Raw genomic sequence first — 22,646 nt, 5'->3', positions numbered from 1 at the left:
ACAGAGACAGAGAGATAGAGAGAGATCAACACACATATGCACAAGATAGCTAAGATAATTTTACTACTAATTTCTCTTAGTTTATTGAAATGAATAGTTAGTGCTTACACTCTTCAAATAATTTTACATACCTATATCTGGTAATCTGAGCAACTACTTTGAAGATAACAATATACAATATAACAACTATCATTAATTTGCTATCTTGTTTTGAAAGTCTGTATCATTTTTATTGTTTTTGTTCCCTTTGAAATGAAAACAAAAATATGGAGCTGGCCAGATAGCTCAGCAGACTAGAGCACCTGCTTAGCCAGAGCACAGAGGCTGGGATTCGATCTCTGGGTCTGCCGTGCTGGCCCGGCCCCCAGGGCACGCTGAGACAGCAGTTGAGACTGGGTGTGGCGGCACATGGCTGTAATCCCAGTGCTTTGGAGGCTGAAAACAGAAGAATCACTACAAGTCTGATCTACATAGTGAAACCCTGTAGACCCGGCAGACCCTGTACCAAATACATTTAAAAAAAAAAAAATGATGAGGATAAAGTGGAAGAAAAGCATAAACTGCACAACAGCCACTACTTCTAAGGTGGAAATACAGCGCACAGACTCCCCAGGCTGAGATGCAGACACAGCTGATGTGGCTGCAGCTCACTGCACATCAGAGAAGCTTGCAGAGGTGCCAAGGGCTGGAACTTCTGGATAGAATCTCCCACTTCAGTGCAGTTAAAAACCACTATTTAAGTATAACTTTCTGGAATGCCATCCACTGATGTGCTGGTAAAACTCTCTAGAAAGCCTCCTTTTCACTTATGTGGAATTAAAGCGGGTACCAACATCCCTACTTTGTTCAAGTCCTTCATTGTGACATTTATCTCTATGGTTCATTCAGGCATGGACATTCCTGGTTTACTATCTAAAGTACTAAAATACTCAGTACTTTAAAGTAGTTCCTCAGATTACCAGATATAGAAATGCAAAATAGGCATGCAAAATTGATCAAACAATGTAAGCACTAACAGTCCCTTTCAATGAACTGGTAGAAATTAATAGTACATTTATCCTAGCTATCTTATATACATATTGGATTGGAAACTCAAGCAACTTCCACTTAGCTTTTTTTTAACTGTAATGTCACTCACCCCAGTGGGTCTAGCGTGTCAGTCTATTCATTCTGCCAAGTACCACGTATGTCTGATCTGACTACATGTGACGTGACTGTGGAGGGTAAGATTAAAGGTTGGGTCAATTTATGAACTGTCCCAGTGAGAAACCCAGACTCCAGCCAAGAATCAGTCCTAATTCCACACCTTCAGTACAGCGACATTAGGGTCCCTTAGGAATTAGAAAAACAGAAGCAAGGGCTAGAAATCTTTGATAAATCTGTTCCCTTTTCCCTAGAGTACAATTATGCTCATAAATGGCCTGTTCATGTCCAGGATTAAAGTGTATTTTAAAAATAAGCCTACATATCTGGAGTCAAAAAAGTGATGGACGTCCCACATATATGGAGTACTTTCGAAATTTTTAAAGAACACTAAAGGAGGAGCCAGCCAGATAGCTCAGTGGACTAAAGTGCCTGCTTAGGCAGAGTGCAGTGGCCCGTGTTCAATTCCTGGCATGCTGTGCCTGCTCTGCCTGCTGAGCACACTGAGATGGCAATTGAGACTGGGCGTGGTGGCACACGCCTGTAATCCCAGTACTTGGGAGGCTGAAAACAGGAGGGTCACTACTAGTACACCCTGTATACCCTGTCCTAAACACAGAAAAAAAAAAAAAAAGAATACTAAAGGGATGCCCATGAGAGATAGAAATGATGTAGAAAGAACAAAAAAGGATTATGAGTGTCTGGAACTATTTCCAGACATTTTATTAATCATTTTTATTTTTGAAAATAAAACTTTTAGAGATGTTATAGAGAACATGCATAATATGATCATTTGTGAGATTTAATTGCACTTCAAGTTTTTCAAATACAAAATTTAAATTTAAAAATTTGAAGTTTCACTGGATGATGAATATGAGTCCTATCCAACCTGTCCTCTTACCAGCACCATCTGGAGTTTGGCCTGACTGTGAATTTCATATGAGCCTAAAAAAAAAAAAAAAAAAAAAAAAAAAAAAAAATTTCATATGAGCCCTTCTAATTTGTTTTGTCATGCTTGTATACACATGGATATATGTATATATTATGTATAGCTGTAAATATGTAAAAATAGAATTAAAATAGTTTTTCATTTGATATACTTCAGATGTACTTATAGAGACATATGTGTGTGGTTTATATGGATTTAGTTTACTACTGCATTTGCATTTTTATTTTTTAAAATTTAATGTATGAGAAATGGTAGAAATAATATGAAAATTGTGAGACATAATAATAAATATCTTTGAACCCACCAACAAACTCAAGAATTAGAATATTTGATAATTAGCAACTATTTCTTCATAATTTTATATGATGTTCTCACATAAAGGTTTGTACCCTGAAATGATTGCTTTTACTTTTGATATTCAGATTTTTTCTTTTTTTTTTTATAATGTATTTGGTACAGGGTCTCACTACCCATCTTAGACTTGTAGTGACCCTCTTGTTTCCAGCCCCTCCAGCCCAGAGATTGCAGGCATATGCCACCACACCCAGTCTCGGTGGCCGGCTCAGCTCACATGGGGGTGGAGACAGTGGGGCATGTGGTGCTGGGGATTGAGCTCCGGTCCCTGAGGTTGTCTAAGCAGGCACTTAGTCTACTGAGCTATCTTGCTAGCCCTATTTTTATTTTTTAATTATATCCATTGAAGACATCTTTCTCAGTATTTTTTCTGAGATTAATTTGTCATGCCGGGGCTGGGGAGATGGCTCAGTAGGACAAGTGCTTGACTGGCAAACGCAAGGATCTGAGTTCAATCCCTGGTTCCGCCAAAAAAAAAAAAAAAAAAATTTGTCATGCCATGACGCCTGCATTCCCTTCAATAGTTGTTCACAACATACTATTCCACAGAGTGAATATCACACAATAAAAACAAATGTGTGTCAATAGACATTTCAGTTTTTGTTCTGTTGGGTTTGCATTTTAAACAGTTCTGCAATTCTCTATAAATGTGGTATACTTGTGCAATATCTTCAAAAGAATGTATTATTGGAATACAAAAGTGGAATTGTAGGGATGCAGGTAGGCGGATGGTCAGCTATGCATGTCCTTTTTTGCATACTCTTAATTCATTCTATTTGTCTCTGATATTGAATATTTTATAATGATATCTCTTTGTATAATTTTCTTCATGATTCTTATAATGGATGAGCAGTTGAGTCACTTAGATATTTGTTTAGAATTTTCTTTCACTTTAGAACATTTGTATCCATTATTTTTTCAAAGTTTTATTCCCTGCCCTACTTCAGGGACTTTGATCTTATGTATATTCAGCCTGCTCAAGCTTCATAACCATGCTTCATCACTTATCTAATTTCCATTTACAGTGCTTTGTAGTTTTTAGTATACAAATCATGTGCATATTAATCCTTTTGCATTTCATCATTTAGATATAATGGTAATTTGTACTTTTAAATTTTTCAGTACTCAGTGTTTCTTATTAGAATATACTACTGCTGATTTTTGTGTATTGGTCTCATGACCTTCCAAACTCATTCATTGGTCATATTAACCATTTTCAAATATGTTGAAATTTTTACAGAGATATTTATATCATATGTAACTACAGTTTTACTTCTCCAATTTTTATGCCTTTTTTGGTTACTGACCTCATAAGAACCTCCTTCTGGATGGAAACCTCCTACTTCAGTGCTGTTAAAAACCACTACTTAAGTATAATATAATATAGAAAAGCAGCAGTGCTGATTATTTATTGGCTTTATTTTGGTATCTAAAATTTTATAACACTATCTTTAGAGTTTTAGGTTTCCTGATGGGAATCTTCTGTAATTTTATACTCATTTCTCATTATATACCACTTTCTTCTCCTGTTATCTACATGTTTCTTTTTCATATGTCTCGGTAGTAGTGTTGGTGATGGTGGTGGTGCTCTGGACTGTGTGTCTGTGTATATATATATATACCCACCTTGTAGTTCTCCGAAATTCTTGCTTTTTTTTTTTTTTTTTTTTGCGGTACCAGAGATTGAACTCAGGCCCTTGCACTTGCCAGGGAAGGGCATAGTCCACTAAGCCATCTCCCCAGTCCAATTCTTGCATTTCTGTTTGTTGTCTTTCATTAAATCCCAAAATGTTTCTTCTATTTTCATTTTAAATATTTATTTCCCTGCTTCCTCTCTATTTTCCAGCTAGGATCTAATCACACACACATGAGTTATTAAATTTCTTATAATTCTTTGATGTCCTTGTCTGGTTTAATTTGTACATTTTGACTCAGTGTTGGCCTCTGTAGCTGGCATATTGGGCATTCAGCAGTGGTTGTAGCCGGATCAGCCTTGGTGAGTGGGAGTCCATGTTGCTGAGACCATGCATAGCCTCCATCCCTGCCACCATGGCTACTCTGTTCATGGGCCCACTGGGCAATGACAGGGGTGGCTAAGGAAGGGGGTTGGTCACTATCCACAGCATGGATCATCTTATCCTCGTGATTATTAAAGTCCTCTTCTGCTGATGTCACCTTTTGGTGAGCGTTCACATGTGAAACAAATATGTTTACATCCTTTGCCCATATGGAGAGGTCTATTCACATACCTCTTCCCCAAATATCCTTGTCACCAATTTTCCAATAATGCTTCTTACAAGCTCCTCACCATCTGGCCAGACTGTTGGCTATGGCCCATGAGTCAGTATATAGTCGCACATCTGGTTATTTCTTTCTCCAGGCAAAATGTACTACCAGGTGCACTGCCCAAAGTTCTGCCCATTGTGACAATTTCCCTTCACCACTGTCCTTTAGTGACATACCAGAAAGGTGATGTAATGCTGTAGCTGTCCACTTGTGGGTAGTGCCTGCATAGTGCACAGAGCCATGCGCAAACCAGGCCCTAGTCTTCTCTTCTTCTGACAGCTGATTATATGGCACACCCCACAATGCCATAGGTGCATGCTGGGAAACAGAAGGCAATACAGCAGGTATAGGAGCCATAGGTATCTGGGCAACTTCCTCATGTAATTTGCTTGTACCCTCTGGACCTGCCCTGGCTCTATCGTGAATATACAATATCCATTTAATGATGGACTGTTGCTGAGCACGTCCAACCTTATAGCTTGATGATCAGATAATGTCCAGGTCATGATAGGCAACTCAGGTCTCATGGTGACCTGGTGTCCCATAGTCAAACTCAGTTTCCACTAAGGCCCAGTAGCAGGCCAAGAGCTGTTTCTCAAAAGGAGAGTAGTTGTCTGCAGATGATGGCAGAGCCTTGCTTCAAAATCCTAAAGGCCACCACTGCAATTCACCTATAGGGGTCTGCCAGAGACTCCAAACAGCATCCTTATCTACTACTGGTACTTCAATTACCATTGGATCTGCTGGATCATATGGTCCCAGGGCCAAAGCAGCCTGAACAGCAGCCTGGATCTGTTGCAGGGCTTTTTCCTGTCCTGGGCCCTACTCAAAATTAGCAGCTTTCTGAGTCACTTGGTAAATGGGCCATAGTAAGATACCCAAGTGAGGAATATGTTGCCTCCAAAATCCAAATAAACCCACTAGGCACTGTGTTTCCTTTTTGTCATGGGGGAGCCAGATGCAACAACCTCTCTTTTACCTTAGAAGAATTATGTCAGCATTCTCTAAACCTCTGAACTCCTAGAAACTTCACTGAGGTAGAAGGACCTTGAATTTGTGTGGGATTTCCCATCTTCTGGCTCTCAAATTCCATACTAACAAATCCAACATGGCTGCCACCTCCTGCTCACTAGGCCCAATCAGCATAACAGCATCAATGCAAAGGAACAGTGTGACATCTTGAGGAAGAGAAAAGTGATCAAGGTCCCTATGAGCTAAGTTGTGACACAGACAGGAGAGTTAATATATCCTTGTGGTAAGACAGTGAAGGTATATTGTTGGCCTTGCCAAGTGAAAGAAAACTGTTTCTGATGGTCCTTATGGACAGGTATGGAGAAGAAGATATTTGCCAAATCAACAGCTGCATATCAACTACCAGGGGATGTGTTAATCTGCTGAAGCAAGGAAACCACATCTGGTACCACAGCTGCAATTGGGGTCACTGGTTCAGGTTATGGTAATCTACCATCATTCTCCAAGACCTATCTGTCTTCTGCACAGGCCAAACAGGAGAATTAAATGGAGATGTGGTGGGGAGCACCATCCCTGCATCCTTCAAGTCCTTGATGGTGGTGCTAATCTCTGCAATCCCTCCAGGAATGCGATACTGCTTTTGGTTCACTATTTTACTAGGCAAGGGCAACTCTAAGGGCTTCCATTTGGCCTTTCCAATGATAATAACTCTTACATGACAGGTTAGGGAACCAATGAGGATTCTGCCAAGTAATAAGTGTATCTATCCCAGTTATACATTCTGAAATGGGAAATAACTACAGGATGGAGTCGAGGACCTATTGGATCCACTGTGAGTCGAACCTTTGCTAAAACTCCATTGATAACCTGCCCTTCATAGGTCCCTACTCATACTGGAGGGCCACTATGGTGTTTTGGATCCCCTGGAATCAGTTTCAATTTAGAATCCCTGAAATAATTATTGATTATTTCAATAATCCCTAAAATGTCTGATCATTCCCCTCTCCCCAGTGTATGATCACTCAGGCAAAAGGCCTTAGGTCCCTCTGGAGAAGGATAGGAGAAAAATTGACTGTATAAATTCTAGGGACATTAGGATCCTTTCCCAAGGAGACCTGTCCTCCCTATCATTCAAGGGGTTTTGGGTCTGTAAACTGGCTCAAATCTGGGAACTGGTTGAGTGGCCGGGATTGCCTATTACCACGATTTGAAGTAGGTCTCTGCTCTTTTGCCCCTAAATTCTTTCATTATTATAAATCTAGCAAAAAAGCTGTAGGCTTCCTATATATTTCATTCTTGGGAACATCACGGCTAATCAGCCAATGCCATAGGTCTGTGCATGTCAGATTATTCTGGTCATTGTTCCGCTTCTGCTGCCCATGGAGATTAAGTGCTGCCACTTGACCTCTGCCACTTTAGGATCCAATCAAGCCCATGACCCTTACATTTGCTATGTGAGTAACTGCAGTCCCCACTGTAAGGTCTAGAATACAGAGAACTGTAATGACCAGGCTCTTCAGGGATGCTGGTGCTTCCATCACAAATCTGCTTCTCAAGATGTTAGTGAAAGGTACGTTTTCATGATCTTCCAAATGTGGAGGATTAGGCTTAACACGACAGATCCACTCCAGGAGTCCCAGTTCTGAATTTCTGAAAGCCTCTGAATTTCTTCATCAATAGTAAACCACGGAATATCAGGCATCTCTAACTCACTCACTGTAGGCCATCTTTTGAGCCACAACTTCTGCCAGACAGACAGACAGACTATTAACACCTTTCTTTACTCCACGAGCACAACATTAAATTCAGAATCCCTACTTAGTGGGCCCATATCAACAAATTCAGCCTGATCCGGGTGTATGTTTTTTCCACCATTAACCCACACTCGTAAAATCCACTCCCAAGCTTGCTCATTAGGCCTCTGCTTATAAGAGTTAGAAAACACAAGAAGGTCTTTGGGAGAATAACAGATCTCCTCATGGATCACTTTATGTACTTCACTCTTAGGCGACTTCTATGATTCAAGCCTGGTAATGGTCCTAGAGGCAAAACTGGGTGGTGAGGTTGGGTCCTGAGGAGTCCCTCCAGTGTTCTGTTTGTTCCATGCAGGACTGGTTTCTGTAGATATATTAGGAGACACTAACATGGCAGAGGGTGAAGGTAGTGATTCCTCTGCCACAGTGGGTGGGGAAATCTCTTCCTCAAGCAAAATAATCTTATTAGTATCTAAAAACTCAGCCACCTCAACCTCCTCAGCCTCCTCAGAATCCTCTCACACATCTCTATTCCAATTCATGGGATCCCATTCTTTTCCAATCAGTGCCCTAATCTTTGCTTCAGATACCCTTCAAGGTTGAGCATTTACTTTGTATTGCAGTTCAGCCAATCGAATTATGAAGGACTGCATTTCGGTCTCTGCAACTTCAGCCTTGTGACTAAAAGAGAGGAGACTTTCCGTCAGGACAAGCTTAGAAACTTGTAAATTTTTCATCTGAGTCTGGAGGCAGAAAATTGTATCTTCAACTCCTTATTTTCATTCATAAGTTTGTCCACTGAGGCTGAGACCAACCAACCAGCATCATCATCGTTATATTCCCTACTCCCTAGTCCTTGTCCGATAGTTCCAACACCTGTACCATCTCTGGTTGCTTTGATTGTAATATCTCTTGTTCATAAATTTAATCTGGATGCTTATCAGATTTTAATGCTTCTTGATTTAATACCAGACCTGGTGTGTAAAGGAACAGTAGAAACAAGTAAATGGCATTTGTGCTGAGAATTGGCTCATATCTTCTCCTTTGGCCAATAATATGGAGTTCATTATTGATTCAACTGTGTTTGGGTTCTGTGTTTGTTGTTGCTAAGGATAACTTTCAAATACCTACATATCTCAAATCTCTCCATTTCAACTGTTACAACCTTTTGATCATGGGGTGTTGAGTTTTTCTCAATATGACTACTCCATTCATAGCTTTCTGTAGGTCATGCCCTCTCTATCCCAAGCCCAATATTTCTCCTCATGCTCTCTCTCCCAAAGTAGCTTGCTATCAACTGCAAATAAGGGTTACAGACAAGGAGGAGTTTCTTTGGGCTCTTGGTCAAGCCTCGGGCCCTTAGTGGTTGACTTCATAGGATATTCTCAATAATACTGTTTCTCCTCTCATGGGAAACTTTGCCACATATCTGTGGAGGAATCGTTGGCAAGAGAATATTTCTTGCTTCTCCCAGCATAATTGGTCTTTGATCTTTATAAGGAAAGGACTTCAGATGCAACTGAAGATGGAAATTCCTCCCCTCCACCTCTACAGAGACATGTCTTTCACTGTCTCCTAAGTGCAAGTTCCATAGTACTAGAAACATAGCAACAGCATTTCTGGCCCTTCTTGCTACTCTCATAAACACAAGGACTGTGATTAGGGATAGATACCATGTGTCCATTAGGAGCAAGTAGGTTTGACTCTCGTCCATATCTCAGCATCAGTTCATGTTTTTTCTGGAACTATGGACAGGAGTGTTTCTAGATACATTGTTCTCTTCCTATCTTAGAAAAATTGCTTGCTCACCTAAGCTATGCGGCTCTCCTACTCTTCCCTCAGTAAGGAAATGTTGAATGTTTTTAATTTTTATGAGAAAAAGTGGCTGAGGAAGTGGAATGGTATTCATCCATGTGCACCATGAAGGAGCTTTTCTCGGCTCTGGTTTTCTGACCAAATCTTTTGCAAAAGCACCATGAAAAGTGTGTGAGTGCATGTGGACTCCCCAAGTGACCGAGAGTACAGAGAACTCTAAAGCTCCATGTTAGCCCGAAGCACGCAAACATCTGATTTTATTCTTTTCCTTACCTACTACTTTACTTGTCACTCTTACTTTCTGCGCATTGCCAGAGGTAAAGCCATCTGTGTTCTCTGTCTTTCCTCAGAGAGTCGTTTCTGGCTTTGGAATTAATTGCACTAGGCTGCTTTGCAAACTCAGCTCTCTGACAGAGTCTAAAAGTGATGAGGATGTTGCTGGTTGTCTTGAGATTAATGTTATTTTACAGCTTTCTAATCCTAAAGTAAAACAGAACTGCTGAAGTACTTTTATAAACCTATCAAATTAAACACCTTTAAAATTCTTTTATAAAGACAATGTTTGTTTTGATTTATTAGAAATTTACCATTTTATATTTGTATCACATCTTTTTTTTTTTTGTATTTTAATGAAGGGTCTACAGTGTGTTCAGGGTCTCATTACTAGATCAAACTCATAGTGATCTGCCTGTTTACAGCCTCCCAAGAGCTAGGATTACAGGTGTGTGCCACCACACCCTGTCTTAATTGCAATCTCAGCATGTCTCAGGGGCGGGGCTGGCGCAGCAGGCCTGGGGATTAAGCCCCTGGACCCTGCACCTGCTTGCAGGAGCTTTAATTCACTGAGCCATTTGACCAGCCCCACATCATATTTTTTATTGTGGCAAGAATAATTAACATGAGATGTATCCTCTAATCAATTTTTTTTTTTTTTCGGAACCAGGGATTGAACTCAGGCCCTTACGCTTGCCAGGGAAGTGCTTATTCCACTGAGCCATCTCCCCAGCCCCCTCTAATCAATTTTTAAGTGTACAACAAAAATTTTTTTTTTAAATTTTTTTTTAAAGTTTATTTATTTAGTGTGTGTGTGTGTGTGTGTGTGTGTGTGTGTGTGTGTGGCCAGCTCAGCCCACCAGGGGGCGCAGCTGGCTGGCATGTGGTGCTGAGGGATCGAACCGCGGTCCCTGTGCTTTGCCAAGCTTGTTCCAAGTAGGTGCTTTAGACCACTGAGCCATCTCGCCAGCCCCAACAACAAAATTTTGTTAACTAGAAGCACACTGGTGTACTTCAGATTTCTAGAACTTAGCATAACTTGCATAACAAAAACTTTATGCTTATAATATAATTTACCATTTCCCTCCTCTCGAGCTCTTGACAACTACCATCTACTCTTTGCTTCTATGTGTTTGAAGTTGTATAATCTGTATAGATTGAATCAGAAGTGATTGCTCTTCTGTGATCAAATTATTTCACATAGCACAATGTTTTCAGAATTCATAAGAATTGTCACATTTGGCCAGCATTCCTCCTTTAATAAGTCATCTGAGTATGACCCCACTTTCTCTATCTGTTCATCTGACAATGGGCATTTAAATTGTCTGTGCATCTAGAATACTGTGAACAATGATATTCTGACTGTGAGAGTCCAGTCATCTCTTTGGGATCTTCAAATCTGGTTTCTCTTCAGATCATATAAATCTTTTGCCTTTCTTTGAGACCTTTTCCATGTTTTTAGATAAATACCAGGAAGTGGGATTTGATGATCATGTGGGAGTTATTTTATTTGTAAATTTTTAGGAAATGCTACTTTGTTTTTCATAGCAGCTGCACCATTCACATTCTTACCAACAGTGGGAAAAGGTTCTGATTTGTCTGAATTCTTACCCATACTTGCTATCTTTAGCTTTGTTTTTCATAAGAACTACACCATTGTGTGATTTTGATTTGCATATCCCTGATGATTGCTTATGTTGGTTATTATTTCATATGTCTTTTGATCATTTGATGTCTTTTTTGCATAAGGGTCCATCCAAGTGCTTTGACTCATTTTAAAATTGGGTTATTTATGTGTTTGCTTGACTGTAGAATTGAAGTGCTTCTAGTGCATTTGGAAGTAATACCTTAGGTGGATATATACTTTCAATATATTTTCTGCCATTCAGTAGGTTGTCTTTTCCCTTTGTCACTTCCTTTGTTATGCAGAAGCTTTTATTTTATTTTTTATTCATTTCAATGAGAAAAAAGATAAAATAGCAATGAAACAATTTCAAAACAGATTAGTTGGATGGTTACAAGAATTAGCACATTACATACTGTTGTCTTCATAGTAGTAGTCAGAGGGCAAGATGCAGATATGATATCTTGTCTAAACAATATTAGTGCAAACCTTTCTTCTCAATAAACTAAGAGAAAGTAGCTATCTATCCTAACTATCTAGTGTATACATACATATTTTTTTCTTTTTTTACAACAAAATGGTAAATTTGATTTAATTCCACTTGTCCATTTGTATTGTCACCCGTGTTTTTGGTGTCATATTTAAGAAATCATTGCTGAGTGTAATGTTATAAATGAGCCTTCTTTCATGGTTCCTTCTAAAAAATTTTTAGTTGCAGGTCTTATATGTAAGTCCTTAATTTAATTGAGTTAATTTTTTGCTACATAGTAAAGGTAAAACTTTGTTCTCCGGCATGCACATATATAATTTTCTGAAAGCCATTTGTTAAAGGGATTGTCTATTCCCTATGTGTCAAAGATCAGCCGGTCATATATGCATACATTTGCTGTTAGGCTTTCTGTTCTGCTCCACTGGCTGATCAGTCTGTATTCCAGTATCATGCTGTTTTAGTACTGCAACTCTATAATTTATTTTGAAGTCAAAAGCTGAAAAACTTTCAGCTTTGTTTTTCTTCTCTTAACATTATTTTGACTATCTGGAATTCTTTATGTTCCACTTTTTTCCTGAAAACTGCCAGTAAGACATTGGTAGCAGCAACCCTGACTCTTCAGATCACTGAGTAGTAAGAATATTTTAACAATGTTAATTTTTCCAATTCATGATCATGGAATGACTTCACATTCGTTTGCATCTTCTTTAGTTTTTTGGCAAAGTTCTATAATTTTCAGTCTCTAGACTTTCACCACTTTCATGAAGTTTATTACTAAATGGAGAATGGTTCTCAGACCCACCACAGATACCAAAACCAATGATGCTCAAATTTCTTCTCTACAATGTCATATTATTTATATATAACCTACACACAGCTTCCTGTATATATGAAATAATCTAGATATTATTCATAATACCAAATATATTACAAATGCTATATGAACAACTGTTAATGCTATATTAAGAAATAATGATGAGAAAAGAGGCTACACATGTTCAAAGGAGTTGTATTTTTAAAAAATACTCAACTCTGTGCTTGGTGAAATTTGAGGTTGTAGACTCCTTGAATATGGAGTGCCAACTGTGTCTTAAACCAGTCAGCATTGCTTTACAGGTGCATAGTGGCTCCAGCCCAGCTCTGGTCTTAAGAAATCTATGGTCTTCATATTCATTTAGAGCAAAGTTTGCTACTCTACTACAGACCACTTAAATATACTGCAGATGTTTTTTCTTGAAGATCCTCCTACATTCTACATGAAACATTTTATATATCATGTGGCTGAGATTATCCTGAAAGTCCTTGTAACACATTTTCCAGTCAAAGTGCTAGCTCATGATTCATTTTCTTACCTCTTGCTCATTTTTTCAACTCACTCCAGTTGGTCTTTCTTTCCAGAGTTCCCCAGGAACACTTCTTATGAAGATCACAGCGGCCTCCATGTTATTCAGTAGAGGGGTTATCTGTTCTCAGTTCACTTTGTCTCAGCAGCACCTCACATGCATGACTGCTGCCTTCTCTAATCCCTTCTTTGCCTTGACAGTACAATAGCTCACTCTATTGGCCTTCTTCTTTTCCCATCAATCATAACTCCCCAGGCACTTTGAACAGATCCTTTTACCTGTCATTTAATTTTCTAATGTCTCAGCCTGGAGCTAAGCTGTCTCTTCTCCATGTTTAGCCTCCTTTGTTATCTCATCCAAGTCCATATCTAAAGATATATCTTAGATGCAGATGATTTCAACATTCGTATCTCCAACCTTTATATCTCACCTGAGTTCCAGGTGCCTGGTAGCATCTGAAATTCAATATGCGCAAGAAAGAATGACTACTGTGATTACATCATCCCCTTCCCCCCAGGTGTAACTTTCTCCATTACTCTGCATCTCATTTAGCTCTATTCTCATATACCCAATTGATCTAGGCCAAAGGAGGAAGACCTTACCATCCCTTTTAGTGAGGTCCATATCCAACCCATTAGCAATTTCTATCACTTTTGCCACTAAAATGCATCTTAGGTTTGTCTACTCATTGTTAATTGCTGCTCATTGTCTACCCTCTGTTAATCACTCCTATACTGTTGACACTAATTCATCACTTTACAACTGAATTGCTTTTCTAGAACTCTAATATGTACTGTTTTGAGTGAATTGCTCGAAGGAATATTTTATGAAATACTCATTTATGCCTTGTGATTATTTTATTTATATTCAGAATAGTACTTTGCAAACACTAGTTGAATGAAGAAACAATGTGGGCCTCTATTTCAATAGTTTTATAGTTTTCCAAAATTTTAATAAACTAGTTTCCAAATAAATTTACAAATTCCTTGTTAGAACATGTGTCCTGAAGTTTTGTACCACTAAACATATGAGCGAAAACAGTTCAAAATATCACCATCTTGGGACTGGTGAGATGGCTCAGTGGTCTAAAGCACCTACTTAGAACAAGCTTAGCAAAGCACAGGGACCGCGGTTCAATCCCCCAGCACCACATGCCAGCCAGCCCTGCCCCCTGGTGGGCTGAGCTGGCCACACACACACACACACACACACACACACACACACACACACACAAATAAGTAATTTTAAAAAAATATCACCGTCTCATTATTTTATTAAATATTTACTGTGTCTGGGCATCTGCATACATAGTATTTTAATCTTAGACACAGAGCAAGTCTTTCTAGTCTTCTGCCAAGAAATTAGTACTTCAATAATTCTAAAAAGAATTGATTTTTTGGAAAACACTTTCAGAAATTACACCCCTACTCAATCTACATGTTCAGAGCAGATTATTAAAAGTTTCACACTTCATTTACTGCATTCTTAAGTCATTTCAGGATTTCCCAAACCCCATCCTTACTACATTGTCATTTTATTCTTGCCTTTTAAGAATACCCAGGTTGTGGTGTTCACATACAATATAAACAATTTAATTATGAACTTAAACAGTCTTTATGATATACAATGCACCTGCATTTGATAAAGATGGTGTGCACAGAGACACTTTACATGGGAATTGTACTGGAAGATTAATGAAAGCATGTGAAATTGCACCTAAAGTTATGTTATTAGTGACTATGGGCAGTGATGCTATTTTTTTTTGTATTTCATGAATGAATATATTCTCAATTAGTTTGAACATCTGATGTCTTTAGTTTTATTTTCTTTTTTAGTGTTTGTAATTTGTACTATTGATGGATATTCTTGGACTGCAGGGGTTATTGTCATTGTGTAATTTGTGTTTTATAGAATCATCTAATGTGGTATACCAATTTTTATAAGTCATAGTTAGATAATTCTAATAACTGTATATTTGACAACCCACTAAAGTGTTTTGCATTGGAAAAATTTTTTTTAAAAAGAATACCCAGGTTGAGTAAGCAAAGTCAACCCTTTTAGAAAAACAGTGTCTTCCTGAAAGGGTGTTGGAAACATCTGAATACCAGTCCTGTTTCAAATAAAAAAAGAGAATGATTTAAGGGCAGAGAGGTCAGGATCCCATTTATGGCTCTGTTAATCTTAGGATATTAATCTGGAAACATGACTTAAACTGTCCATATCTTCTTTCCCCCATTCCACAAGGGCTGCTAACTTATGGAGAGAAATATTCCATGTGGCATGGCATTGGGGGAGAGGCACTGCTGCTCAGTTCCTGAAGCAAGCTGTTTTTTGAAAACTGCTGTTAGGTCTTCCTTCCAAGGGCTCACTTTGGGTTACTGCTAACCCACAATTACCGGCCTCTGTGAGTGGTGCCCAGTGGCAAAGCAAGGCTCTTCCTAGGACCCAGATAACTTGGGAAAAATGGGAAGTGAGCAACTCACTCATTAAGTTACACGTGGCTACCTGAGCCCGCTGCAGTCACACTGGAGATAATCAACATTTCAGAATAAATTAATGAATAGAGATAGATTTTTTCCATCAATTACCTACCCAAAAGATCTGGCCACATATTTCATTGTTTTGCTGTACTGTGAAGGCAACAAACTCTTGGCCTCACAAGATGGTTCAAAAATGAAGGCTGCAGTCCACAAATGAGTGACTGCAAACCAAAAAAGAAGGAAAGGTGGGGCAGCATTGTGAGTTATGGGAGAACAAAGATTTGATTCCAAAGAGGAAATCCTTACTGGGTCAGGGCCGTTTTTGCATAATTCTATTATCACCAGGAAGAGAAGAAATAATCCCATTAGGTATGTGCTGTCCTGCTCAACGTGACCTGTCTTACCTTACTTTTTGAAGTCATGCAGGTTTAATGCTTCATGTAAGTGAGTTCAGAAAGTGCCAATCAATAGGGCAGGTGCTGCTAGAGCAAAGCAGAGAAGTTTTTGATGTTGACAATGACATGCATACTTGTTCAGAGAGGAGTAATCCATTTGGTCACAGTTGTGAAAAAGTCATAGGTATCTTGCTTTATGGTAAGAGGCAGTGCCATGTGGGAGGTTGTCCCCAGGTCAGCCAACTCTAGGACATCAGCATGAAGGTGAGTGAGCAAGAGCAGTATTGTTATGACCCTGCTACTGTTTCCTGTGTGGGAACACTGGCCTTCACATGAACAACTGCAGATGGTCACTAAGTGCATCGGCTCTGTCTCGTGTTCCGCATGCAGAGCCTGGGTATCACATCAGTTTGCACTGTTTGTGCCTCACATTGCCTTGACTCAGAGTCCAGCCAGTCCACAGCAAGGTCTGTGTTCATCCAGGATGCTTCTGCTTCCAGGTATTTGTCAAACAGTGGCCTAAGTCATACGCCATTGCCATTTCTCCAGACCACAGCACTGTTCTCTTCTCTGGTATCTCTGAGGTAGTGTTCATGTGAAAGAAAAAAAAGGGGGGGCAGGAACAGCCTAAAGGGAAGAGAACAGCAAGCAAGGAATATGCCCAACCTTTGTAAAGATATCAATACTCCTGGGCCTGTCAAATACCTCAGCAGATTAAAGCACCTGCAAGTAGGTGCAGGGGCCAGGGGTTTGATCTCCAGGCCTTCTGTGCTGGTCCCACCCCCAGGGCAAGCTGAGAGGGCAATTGAGACCGGGCATGGTGGCACACACCTGTATTCTCAGCTCTTGGGAACCTATAAACAGGCAGATCACTATGAGTTTGATCTAGTTGTGAGACCCTGAACACCCTGTAGACCCTTCCTTAAAATACAAAAAACAAAAACAAAAACACTCCTGATCATGGAACTTTTTTGACTTATAATGGAACATCCTCCTTTCTAATTCTTACCTCAGCCTCTGCAGCGAGATAGCTCAGTAGTCTAAAGCTCCTGCTTAGGCAAGCTTAGGCAAATGTACAGGGACCATGTTTTATGCTGCACTAGCCCTCCCCACAAGGTAGGCTGAGCCAGCCACCATAAAAAAGTGGAGTTACAGAACTAATCAGCCTTACTTCCTCCAAATTCTACTGTTTCTACTTCTAGTGGGTATCCTGGCTACCCAGCTCTCAATACCCCAGTGCTTGTTATTTCATGCAATTGTAAGAGGGCAAAACGGGGCTATGCCAGTGATGCTTAGCATGATTTGGTCACAGAGTGAGTTCTCAGCAGAGGTTAGCACTTTAAGCAGTAATAGTTGTGGGGTAACTTGTGCTGGATCCTACAGACAGAAGAATACCTCATTCTAATTAAGAGAATGGCAAAGGAAGGCTTCTTATGAGCAACTCTTGACAGGTGATCGTAGTTATGATTTTCATTATTACATCTGTGTGTTAAAGCATTTGCTCTGCACCAACCTGTGCTAATAGACATTGTCAAGCAAAATTGTCCTTAGACCTCCATTTTACAGGTGAGCATAAGTAAGTCGAGTCTTTGAAAACTAATCATCCATGAATAAGCAAAGGAAATATGGAGGGAGGAAGGGGGAAAAGAGGAGTGAGAGAGGGAGAGAGAGCACGTGTATTTGGACATAAATCTTACTGGACCATGAACAAAGAGATCCTGGCATTTGCAACTGCATGGGTGAATCTGCAGGAGACTACATTAAGTGAAACTAGCCAGGCATAAATATGCAAATACAATATGCTCCTATTTATAGGGAGAAACTAAAACTTCAACTTCATAGAAGCAGAGACTAGGACAAGTGGAGCTCTGGGGCCCAAAGGGGGAATGTTGGTCGAAAGGTGAAAACCGTCCTTTATAACCTGGACAGCTTCTGGAGACCTAAAATACAGTAAGTCGGTGATGTGTATGTTCATTGGAATGGAGTAATAATCACACAATGAACATATCAAATTAGCAGTCAATTGAATATTCTTTTTAAAACTAGTAATTAGATCAGGAGCTAGAAGAGAGTGTGTTCACGGGTGCCCTCCCGTGGAGACCTCTGACTTGCCCGTATGCACAAAGTAAAAGCAGCCCTTGGTGTGTGGCGTCCCTCCAGTGGCCTGCGTGCAAAGGAGCGGGAGCTCTCCAGGGTCCACATTCTCAGGACTGCAGGCAGGGACCCCACATGCCCATTCAAGAAGTTCAGAGCTTTGGCAAGAAGAAACTTGGAGTCCACCACCGCTGGTCAGAAGAGGGAAGACCAGCAGGAGGCGCAGCACAGCACTCAGAGAAAAGTGCACACTCATTTTATAGAGCCAAGAAAAGTCTCCTCCTGTCCTGGCCCTTCCCCAGAGCAACCAGGTAACTGCAGCAAAGCCACATTTGTGTAGATAACCAGATCCTCGCAGATGACACTTGCAGCTAGTGAGCTATCATAACATTGTAGTCTCCTTAGAACAGAGGATCTGCAGGCATGAGTTAGTGTAGGCAAGGGGCAAGATTTTGGAGAGCAAAAAGGAAAAAGGTAAACTTAATTTAGGGGTCCAGGTAACTCAACAGATTTCCCTGGAGGTCATAACCACATGTTTTCTCCAGATAGAAGAAAACATGAAATGGCACACACCTACCGCTGTGTTAACAGGTCAGGATAGACAAAGCGCTTGTATGAATCATTTCCTTACCAGCATCTCAAGTTTTCTAATACAATTAAGGCTTATAATGTTGCCCAGCATACTCAAAGATTGGCTCAAAGAATCAGGCCCAAGCAGAGAAAGGAGGACTGGCTTTGTTCTACAAGTTTTAAACCACTCTCTAGTTTCTTAAAGATTCTTGTCTTCAAATTAGCACTTAGAACAGCAATACTAAAATTACTGTGGGGCTCATGTGACCATTCAAGCCCCTAATGCCCAGGGAAGACGTTACTAGCTAATCTCAGCACTGTACTCCGTGGGCTTGGAGCCCACTGGCTGCCATTCACAGCTGATCACAGTTTTCATGTGCTAAAACCTACTTTCTATTCCTGGCTCATGAGAAAATCCGTTATGTGAAGACTGAAGATACAGTCCCTCTGTCTGAGACCATGGGATAGTGGAGAAGGGGAAGGCAGTAGTGGGCTGCAACTGGACCACACCTGCTTGTGGAAAGCCCTTGAAGATATTTCTTCTTAAATTCACTCTTAAATTTTCTAATTGATAAGTCTTCCAAACCAGACAGTCATTTGGCCAATGCTGAAGTACCTTTAAATGGTCCTTGAGACAATATCTGTACCATAGAACCCAGAAAACTCTATAATTAAGAGATATATGGGGTTTTGTTTGTTTTTATTTTTTAGAGGTAGATGTTCAATATTTGCAGTTTGAAAGTGGGTGAGGAGGAGAGGAGAGAAAGAGGAAGACTACGTTTTGAAGTCTTTAATTACCCTTTATAGTTGTCAGCTTTTTATCACTAAAGCAAATATCTAGGTTAATGAGAATATGAAAAGAAAAGGTTTGTGTTGGCTCACAGTTTTAGAGGAATGGGTGGCCCCGCTGCTTTGGGCCTGTGGTGCGGCAGCACATCATGTCAGAAGAGCATCACAGTCAAACTCCTTACCTCCTCACCAGAAGTGAAAGAGACAGGAAGAGATTAGACAGCTACCATTTCTTTAGAGGGTACTCTCCCCTATCACCTCCCACTGGGCCCCACTCTGCAAGCTTCTGTACCTCTCGGTGGGGCCAAGCTGGAGACCAATCCACTGCATTATACTTTTGGGGGACATTCAAAATCCAAGCTATAGCATGCCTTCTGCTAACCCTTCGTTGTTGCCTCTCAGAGGCCTTTGCCAAGTCTTCCTCTACAGTGTGATGTCACTTCTGGTGGTACACTGTGTGTACTGTAGTTTTATTTCAAGTTAGATTTGTACTTTAGAAAAGTGGTCCTGACTGCCAGATGTTAGATAGACTGAAAAGGTGTACGATCAGAGATAATATCAAAAGCAAGGAAATCAGATGGTAATTCAATTGCCCTTGTCCAAATAAAAGATGGTGAGGCCCAAACCAAGACAGGAGCAGTAGAAACTGAGAGGACAGAACAGATGTAATCTAATGTTAGAGAATGATGTGACAGTACTTATAGAGGTGATGGTGCTTGATTGACTTTGTGTCAGGGTGAGAAAAGAAAAATGTACATCATGAAATCCAACTTTCAGATGTCATTGTCATTCACCAAGTCAGGGTATACAGAAAGAGCAGCCTAGGATATAGTGGAAAATGTCTGATTTAAATTTAGAGTAAGCAGAGATGCCAGAGTAGCAGGTAAATGGGGCTGAGATTGGAGAAGCATAGCTCACTACTATGCATTTTGAAAGTGGAAAGTTGATGCCCCAAGGTTAGAAGTGATCATCTGGGAACCAAATGCAGACAGAAACAGTTCACAGAAGCAACATATGAGGCAAACACAGTATTCGAAGGTCAAGCAGAGAAAGTAGAGTCAGCAAGGGACAGGAGAAATATTGGTCAGTGAAGTGGGAGAGCTGGAAGATACAGGGAAAAGAGACTGACTATTGTGTGACCATCAGTGAAAAATAGCAAGTCAAAGTAAAAATGAAGTAAAACAAAGAGCCGAGTTAAGTTTGCTGTAGGATGACACTTAGAGTTTTTTGCCCGGTACTTTCTGTGGAATTCAGGGAGAGAAGATGCCAAGTTGCATATGTAAGAAAAGCAAGATGTGAGAAGTGGACACAAAGGCAAACAAGCCAAAAAGCAGGAATTAGGCTTGGAAGGTTAGAAAGAGATTTATTTTAATGGGAGGAATTTATTTTAATGATGCAGAAAACTTGATCATAATTTTTTTTTCTATTTTTGGGAAGGGTCTACAGGGTGTTCAGGGTCTCACTACTAGATTGGACTGGTAGTGATCTGCCCGTTTACAGCCTCCCAAGAGCTTGGATTATAGGCATGTGCCATCATGCCCAGTTTCAATTGCCCTTTCATTGCAACCTGGTACAGGGCCAGCACAGCAGGCCTGGGGATTGAACCCCCAGCCCCTGTACCTGCTTACAGGCGCTTTAATCCACTGAGCTACTTGGCCAGCCCTTTGATCATAATTTAATTAACCCTGATTAAATTGCTGACCTAGGAAGAAGAAAGGCTCCATAAAATCACGAAGGGGAGATAAGACCTTTGGCCCAGGGCACAACTGGGGACAAATGGCCCAAAACAAATAACAGCTGTTCCTATAAGAGCAGTGAGGGAGAAGAGAATGAAAGTGAATGTGAATATTTTCACTCATCAGAAGGAGGGGAGCTTAAAGTTTGATACACTGTTCACTCCGAAGTTTGAAAGAGTTTGGCCAGAGTGGTACAAGTTTGCAATAAGCAGTATGGGAGGTGGGAGACATCGTAAGTCCCTGCTTTAAGCCTGTCTTAAATCCACACACTTTGATACACATATATGGTCATACTGTTTGTTTGTTGTCTCTTTTTGCCTCCCTTTATAGTTGTACCATCCCAGTCCATAATTCTGAGCTCATGCAATGTTGCAGTCACTTTCCTAGTTGCTGAGACAAAATACACACATCCACAACTTAAAGGAAGAGAGGTTAATTTTAGCCCATGGTTTTTAGAGGACTCAGAACATGGCTCACAGACCCCCAGGCAGAAGTGGTACAGTGGAAGCACCTGGCAGAGGACTTCAGCTCACTCCACGCAGCCAGGAAGGGAGAAGTACTCTTTCTGTGACCCCCTGTTCTTAACCTCAAGTCAGGTATGTACCCAGGTGAGCAGTCAGCTTCCCAAAAGCTCCTTCTGTGCACTCCGAGGCTTTGGGGCACATTCCACACCCAAGTGGAATGTTTAAGGCAGGGATGGTGCCTGGCACCTGGCTACATACCTGAAGTATAATGGCAGATCAGTAGGTCTTTGTTCAATAGAGGAATGATTGAGTAATAACTAGTGTCTGAATTAGCTTTCTTAACTCTCTGAGAAAAGTCATATGTAAACTTTGACGTAAAGATTTTATGCAGGTGAAAACAAAGCAGACTGAACAAGACAAAATAAATAAGAGACAGTACTACCTTTTAGAGACACCAATAATTTTTCATTTCATTTATATTGGGAAGGGCTGGGGACTGAAACTGATTACCTAGTGCCATTTCCTTCAACAAAATCTGTTCTTTCAATAAGTTTCAACAAACATTAAACTTTTGATTGTGAAGTGCTAAACCAAGTTTCCTGAAAAGCAGTATTAGGTTAGGAGGGAAGTGAAGAGCAAAAAGACTTAAGGTGTGTTCTATAGATGAATTAGTATCTCTGACTAAACAGTAGGGTGGGATTGTGTGTTCAATTTGGTTACTCAGCTTGTTGAGTATGGAGGCACTGCACACCATTACCAGAAAGGCACTTAAAGATCAAAATGTTGATGTGAAAAGTCAAGAAATATATTCTGAGAAGAAAGCCTGAGATGAATTGGGATGGGATGGGATGGGAGGGCAGGGGAAAGGAGGGGAGAGGAAGGAAGGCAAGGCAAACCAAGAAGAAGGGACAGGAGAGGTAAAAGGAGATAGTCAAACTTAATTAAACTAGTGGACTGTGGTGGCCCCTGCCTATAGTTCCTACATTCTGAGGGACTAGAGTAAGAGGACTGCAAGTTTGAGCCCAGCCTGGACAAATTAGTGAGTTAGAAAGGCCCTGTCTTAAAATGAGGCTCTATGATATATAATATATCTTTTGACTGGGGGTGTGGCTCAG

Source organism: Octodon degus, unplaced genomic scaffold (genome assembly GCF_000260255.1).
Source record: "Octodon degus isolate 3935 unplaced genomic scaffold, OctDeg1.0 scaffold00088, whole genome shotgun sequence".
NCBI classification, from domain to species: Eukaryota; Metazoa; Chordata; class Mammalia; order Rodentia; family Octodontidae; genus Octodon; species Octodon degus.
The sequence above is the reverse complement of the archived record's forward strand: the minus strand, read 5'-3'. Positions refer to the sequence as shown.